Below are 7511 nucleotides of genomic sequence, written 5' to 3' on the forward strand. Positions count from 1 at the left end.
GCAGAAATGTGTAAGATCTACAAGGTATAGCCCTCATACTCCAGTTGTCCATAGCAATAAATGGGGGCTGGCTTATCCATGTGCCCTACTGAGTCAGTTGAGGGGCCAGGAGAGACCCATGTCCAAGCACCCACTTGCCTCCCTTTCTGCTCCCATTCTGCATCAGCAAAGCAAGCCTTGGGGGGGGGGGGTGAGGGAGAGACTTTAGTCCACCCTTCAACCTTTCTGCGTCTGCTCTAGCTCTTCTTTTCCCAAGCCAGGGACTGGGAGGACTCAAGGCTCAAAGCTTGACACCAGCTCAGGACAAGCAGGATCTGGCCGCCTTTCCCACAGGGAATGCACCCAGCACAGGGTGACCAGATGTCATAACCACAAAAGAGGACAAGGCACCCCAAAATGTAGGATATGACCATAAAAAGCTATTGATTTCATGTGATTAATTGAAACGCTCGATTACTTAATTTAAAACTATATTACCTATAATTTATTAATTACAAGAAGGTCTGTGCTGCCTGCTCACAGGGAAAAGGAGGTCATTGAGGTTCATTTCTAGGACATAGGGCTAGAAAAGAGGACACGTCCTGGAAAAAGAGGACATTGGTCCCCCTGAGCAGTATCTTTCCAGCTGGGCACCCAGGAGCCCAAGGGCGCCTTCGATGGCTAGCAGGTGGCAGCCACGGGCATTGATGGACACTGATGGGGACACGGCTCAAGGGCATCCCCTGCGGGAGCCAGTGGGACGGAGCAGCCACACCAGCAGGTAGCCATGCTCGTGGGACTGGCGCCACTGCTGGGGCTCTTCTACTACAACTTCGTCAAAGGGACCCGATGTAGGAACGAGACCGGCCTGCGAGGGAGGACGGTGATCATCACAGGTGAGAGCTGGTCCCTGCATCTCTGGCACACAGGAGGCAGCAGCCCAGCCAGCCTCCAGCTGATCCGTGCACCTCCCAGGCTGCGGTCCTGTCCACACTTATTGGGGGACTTACTTCTGAGTAGACGTGCACAGGCTGGACATGCACTGGTTTCTCCACCGGTGGTACTGGAGGTGGTGCCTGGTGATGTTTGCGGGACCCCTGGACACCTGCTGCCTGGCAGCGAGACCAGGAGTGTGATGCAACCAACAGCGGTAGGAGGCCCAGCTTGGCAGGCAGAGCCCCAAAGCCTGCTTTTCTGTGCTCAAAAAAGCCCCTCTGTCCATCCTAAGCTGCTTCCTGGTGTTTGTCACATTGCATCTGGCCTCGTAGCCCAGAAATAACTGGCAATGACACTGGCACCAGCAGGGACTTGTGGGTAGGGAGGCAGATGAGGCAGGGTCTCCCCATCAAGCACTTGGGTTGTGGGTGCTTGGGCACCTCAGACAGCAGTGATGCTTTTCAAAGGACTCTGGTGGGGGGGGGGGAGACCCTGCCTTCCCACCCACCACACATCCCTTATTATCAGTGGTATTTCCAATAGGTGGACCATACAGAGTGGTACGGCAGGGGACAAGTATTGAGAAACACTGGTCCAGTGCTCACTTCCTGGACGTGCTCACCTGCAGAGAAGGATGCTGGTCTCCCAGTATCTCACCTGTACAGTATTTTTTTTTCTGGACCCTTCCCCTTTAATTCCTATGGAAATGATGATAAGATGATTGCTGGGCTGGGGCACCTCCCTTATTAGGAAAGGCTACAGGGTTTGGGACTCTTCAGTCTAGAAAAGAGGCTCCTGAGGGGGGGCATGATTGAGACATACAAAATTATGGAGGGGATGGGATGGACAGAGTAGATAAATGCTCTTTTGCTTAAAAAAAAAAAAAAAAATCATGCATCTTCCAATTCACATAGGGTTGCCCAAGACACACAGTTCCCCCTACACAGCTTCTCAATGATCCTAGCTCATATATTACATAAATCATGGAGATGTTTTTGCCTACTAAAAATCAGACAAAGATACTTGGCAGTCATACAAATGAGTTCTTGATCTCTTCCTGCTAACAAGAAACGCACCATGTCCTGCCCCTCCCACCCTGACGGGGTATCTATCTGATCTAAGTCTTGTAGTCGCAAATCACTATATAAACCGCAAGTAAACATCATATGTGCTAGAGTCTCAACAGTACATTTATCACAAAACATGATCTTCTGCTTATCTCCATCCCCAAAAATCTACCCTATTGGATAGATGGAAATATATTGAACCTAGCTATGGTGAAGGCTCAACGTTCCTGGGGATTGGTCAAACAGTATAAATAATTGCAGCTTGATTCTTGCGCCCAGGAGAGATGATAAAAAAGGGGTGAGCAACAACAATTGAGTGCTGGGAGAGTTAGGACAGACAAAAGAAAATATTTCTTTACTCAGCATGTAGTTAGTCTGTGAAACTCCTTGCCACAGGGTGCGGTGATGGCATCTGGGCTAGATGGCTTTAAAAAGAGATTGGACAAATTTCTAGAGGAAAAGACCACCACGAGTTACAAACCGTGATGTGTATGCGCAAGCTCCTGATTTTAGAAGTGGGTTACCTCAGAATGCCAGGTGCACCAGGAGGCAGGTCTCTTGCTGTGTTGTGTGCTCCCTGATGCCTTTGTTGGACCACTGTGAGATACAGGAAGCTGGACTAGATGGGCCTATGGCCTGATCCAGCAGGGCTATTCTTATGAAATAGGCTCTATTTACCTGGATAGCTTATTGCAAGGTTTGCAAAACTCTGAGGCGTAATCTGAGATCTCTGTTCTTGGTAGAGAAACCGACTACCAGTTGGAATCCCCATGAAGTCATCAACCACTTTTCTTCCAGAATGTCTTGATCCCTCATGGGAAGATGTTCTCGTGTGATAGTCAGGGGTGTTTGCAAATGGTGTGGGTTTTTGTGGTTTTTTTATTTTGCAGATCTTGTGATTTGAAGAGAAAAAAAAATGAGAGGCAGAATGTATTTTTATTCCAAATTCTCATTTTTAATAATTTTAAAACACTTTTAAAATGTACTAGGTAGGTGATATAGAGCCAGCAGATGCTCAGGTGCTGCCTTTGAAACTTTTTTAAAAGGACCTTATTCAAGAAGAAGCATTCGGATGAGCAACAGGCAAACTGAGAAATTCACCAAGAGCATATCTGGACCACCTCTTCTTAAGGGCTGTTTCACAAGAGAGTATGTAGTTCATGTGATAGGAAGATCACAAGACTGTAGCATTAATGCTACGATCTTGTGCACACTCCACTGGCAGTTAGTCTCATTGATGTCAGTGGGGCTTACTTCTGTGCAGACATGCCTAGGATTGCATGATCAGGCTACAATCCTAGGCAAATTTACCTGGGTGTCCTATTGAACACTTGCCTCTGAGTAAACACGCTGTGCTAGCACTCATCAATATACCTTTTATATTGGCCAGGGATATATTTTTTTACTTCTGAAGTTCAGTGTTTATATCTTAGGTCCAATAGCATAAAACAAACTCGCAGACTGGGATGGAATGAAGACTCATGAGTTCTGAAGTAGGAGCAAGTAACAGGAGAATGTCGCACTCTGATGAAGACATTTTGAAGTTGTTGTGTAGTCTCAGTGGGACTTTACTCTGAAGGTGTGGTTGCGGGGAGGGTCATGACAAACTCCTGCACCTCAGCATTTACCAGCACACCACAGACTTTGCAGAAAAGAAAAGAATTTACTTTTTTTCCTTCCATGTCCCCAGCATGCCACAATTTGCTCAGTATTTTAGATATACCCTACTTAGGTAAATGTGGGCAGCCGAAGATTTAGAACAACTTTGCAAGGCCAGGAACCTTTTGGTGGCCATCTTTATTGTCTTGCATACCAACCATGCAAATGTATATACTGTACTGCATATTGTCACTCTATGCAGTAGATAAAAATCACACGTGTATATATATTTAGATTCCCCATCAGTTGGTGATCACCTGTTACAAACTGTGCTGTGCAGGGATGCAAAGCCATTATGTTGGTGACTTAGAAGATCTATTTCCTGACCTCTCGGCTTCTCTAGGCTTTGCTTTAACATGTAACAGGAGATGGTGTGGGTGGTGGGCAGAAGCCCTGATGTTGTCACCTACAGCCTAGACCAGCGATTCTCAATCTTTTTCATTTCAGGGCATCATACTGACAAAGCGCTAAAATTGTCAAGGCTCACAATCCATTTTTTTTTACAATTGACAGGGTACACTGCACCTCAGGTAGGGGGCTAACACCCCCCAATGGCCCTCCTAATAAATGACTCTCCCCCTAATTCCCATGGCACACCTGTGGACTATTTGTGGCACACTGATTGAAAATCGCTGGTCTAGACAAACTCTTTGGGAAACGAAGCCCTTGCTCACCCTTCAGAGATGTGAGGGATGCTGTGGGTCCCTTCCCTTTGACTCTTCTCCCTGCTGGGTTCCTGCAGGTGGAAACACAGGAATTGGGAATGCAACGGCACTGGACCTGGCCCGAAGAGGAGCCCGTGTCATTCTGGCTTGTCGCAACAAAGTGTGGGGAGAACGTGCTGCCTTTGACATCAAGAGGGTGAGACCTTCCTCGAAAGGCCATTGCATAGTAAATTCAACCCAAGCAGTCAATGCTCTGATCTCTGCCAAGTGGGACGTTTTCTTCTCCCTCTTACATATAGAACACTTAAGATGGCAACATGGATGCGGGATAATATGATTAGGAAGCTATAGGGGGCACTTTTACATACCTACAGAAGGATTTCCCGATAACCTGCCTTCCTTTCAGCCTAGATTCCAAGAGAGGAGTTTGCTGATGTAATTGGGGCACCAATCCAGTGGGCCTGCTCGCCAACAAAATTTGCCTTCTGGTGGCATAGCATGCTTTACAGATGTTGTGAAAGGTGACACCATTCTATGCAGCTGGGCGGCAGCATGCCAGCAGCCTGCAAAGGAGCCCTGGTGTGGGAGACAGGGTGGGCAGATTGAGGTGGAGAGGGGTTGTGTCAAGTCCAGGGAGGGGGCAGTGTCAGCAGCAGAGTGCCACTGATATCCTATCCTCCTTCCTGGCCTCAATCCACCTTTCGGGTCCACTCAGACTTGCACCTACAATGTCACTGATGCAGGTCTGAGTCGAGCCAAAGGAACAGCAAGGGCTTAACTCCAGGCAAGGGAAGAAATGTCCCTTTACTTGGTGGAGACCTCCAGAAGGGTCTTCCCACAGGGTGCAGCACATGCTCCGGTGGTCTGGCTGTGTTGGCGGGGGAGGGGGTTAGATAGGATTGGGCCGCCAGTGCCTTTGGCAGGGAGCAAATATTGTGAAATCCTGCAACTTGGCACCAAGCAATAACATCAACTGTCAAGCAACAGCCCTCCTTTTCATTGCCTGGTCCTCCAAGGTTAAGAACTTTAGCAATCTTTTTTGCTCTGGCAGCGTTAGAAGGGCAAACGGTTTTGACCCAATGGAGTCTGCCCTTCCAAAGGAATGAGTTTGTTCTTTTATCCTGAATGGAGCCACTCTGAGGCAACCTTGACAATTAACAAGCTTTGTTCAGTACAGATCCCAGCAAAGAAAGAGAAGGAATCGGCTAAAATCTTTACCAAGAGTCACTCCCTGATAGTGGATAAAAAGACATTCTATGGAGTTGCAGCAAAGTGTCCCTAACACAGACATGTTCATGCACTCAGCAATATAGGCATTTCTACCAGCAAAATTGGCTAATTACAGTTGGGTGTTCTAGTGCTGATGATGCCACAGCCTGGCTTGGGAAGGATAATTATTCTTCATTATGGCACACTGCATTATGAAATGGAACATTACGGACTGTTCTTCCTTGGATTGATAGTTTGATTAGCAGTGTTTATATGCTGCCTTTCGCAGTAGACCAGTGGTTCCCAAACTGTGGGTTGATACCCAATTTTGGGGGGTCATGAAACTGACAAAGCAGATTAGTTTATGTGCAGCACCAAGCTGCTACTGGAGGGAGGGCACTGCTGCCTAATCACTATTATAACAACACCCCTTGGCATTTAAAAATCAGGCAGCAGCCTTTAGGTTCCAAACAACACAGGCCCCCAAAGACACTGAGAAGGAAGCCCCCCGCTCCCACACAGCTGACAAGGAAGATGTATTGAACCCTATGGAAAGTGAGATTGAGCCACACATGCATGTTTACCTGCAACAAGTAGGCAAGTGTGCCTTGGCTCTTATCAAAGGCCAGGTGAACAGGAATGTAAGGCCACCAGAATGGTCCAGGTCCGCTGAAAATGGAGTTCAATGTACATTTCAGAAAGTGGTTCTCCACTTGCCCCAATTATAGTAAAAAGGATAAAAACAGAACCTTGAGCAGCTGGTAAAGTGAAACATTTTCTTTTTTAGGCTCGTAAAGCTGGATAGGTCCCAAGAGAGTGTCATTTTTAACCATTTTTGCCCAATGTTGCATATACGCAACAGCGATCAAATGTGGACATCTGTGGGCTGGATGAAAATGGCTTAAAAAGTGGGTCCCAGTTCTAAAACATTAGGAAACCACTGCAGTAGACATAGGCAGGCAGAACATAAATCCATTTTTTTAAATGAGATTTTTTACCAACATTATTCCATAAGAAATCTCACAGAAACCATCTCCAGAAATGAAGTCAAACTCCCGGCTGCTGATTTTTGCAATCTCACGGGCATAACTCAGACCGGCTTCTTGGAGATCTTATCCTTTTGGCAGCTGACTGTGCAAAGGAGTCAGCTGCCAAAAGGATAAGATCTCCAAGACAGGCCAGATAGGCTAGCGGATTTTACCATGTGCATCCTTTTAATTATTTGGGGGTATTCTCCTGAGATGGTTGTACACTACATTCACTCTTTCTTTATTAAAGTGGCACGCCCTTTTTACATGCCTGCTGCTTTCCCTATCTCAAAGTTCTTGGAATATCTGGTTATAAGAGGCTTCCCTGTTAATTGGCTAGCATGTTGTATAAATATAACTAAGTATGATATATAATATATAAATAGTTGCATCTTGCAGAACACTGTCCCTGCTCTCATTCAAAGAGCTTCTCCTTAAGTTGCTACTTTATAACTTGTATATATAAACTAATTGGATTCCTTCTTTGTTGTCTCTCTTCATTCCAGTCCTCCATCAAACATGCACTTAGTCTGGCTGACCTCTTGCCCAGTTTTACAACCCTGCATGTTCCTTCGCTTATGTTCTCAGCATTCCGGGAGGTAGAAAGGGGAAACGGAGTACCAAGGCATTCTTTTCTTGCAATCAATGACCAATACGTGTTAGTTACAGCAGTGGTTCCCAAATGCACCATGATCACAGCGCCCTGCTTTAGTGGCAGCCTCTTCTTCCCAGCTCTCCTGGGTACCACTATCTTGGTTTGCATGAAAGCTCACGGGAGTGCTCGGGAGAGCAGGACAGAAGCGGCCGCCAGGAACATCCCACATCACAGATCAGCACAGAATGATCAGCTCAGAATGATCAGAGCTAATGTAGGGATTATAAAACCCCAGGCAACAATGGGGATATAAACCAGGAAGTCTAATTCTCCTTGTACCACCTGCCTTGACAGAGAAAGTGGCATGGGGTCA

The sequence above is a fragment of the Tiliqua scincoides genome, chromosome 8 (assembly GCF_035046505.1).
Source record: "Tiliqua scincoides isolate rTilSci1 chromosome 8, rTilSci1.hap2, whole genome shotgun sequence".
NCBI lineage: Eukaryota > Metazoa > Chordata > Lepidosauria > Squamata > Scincidae > Tiliqua > Tiliqua scincoides.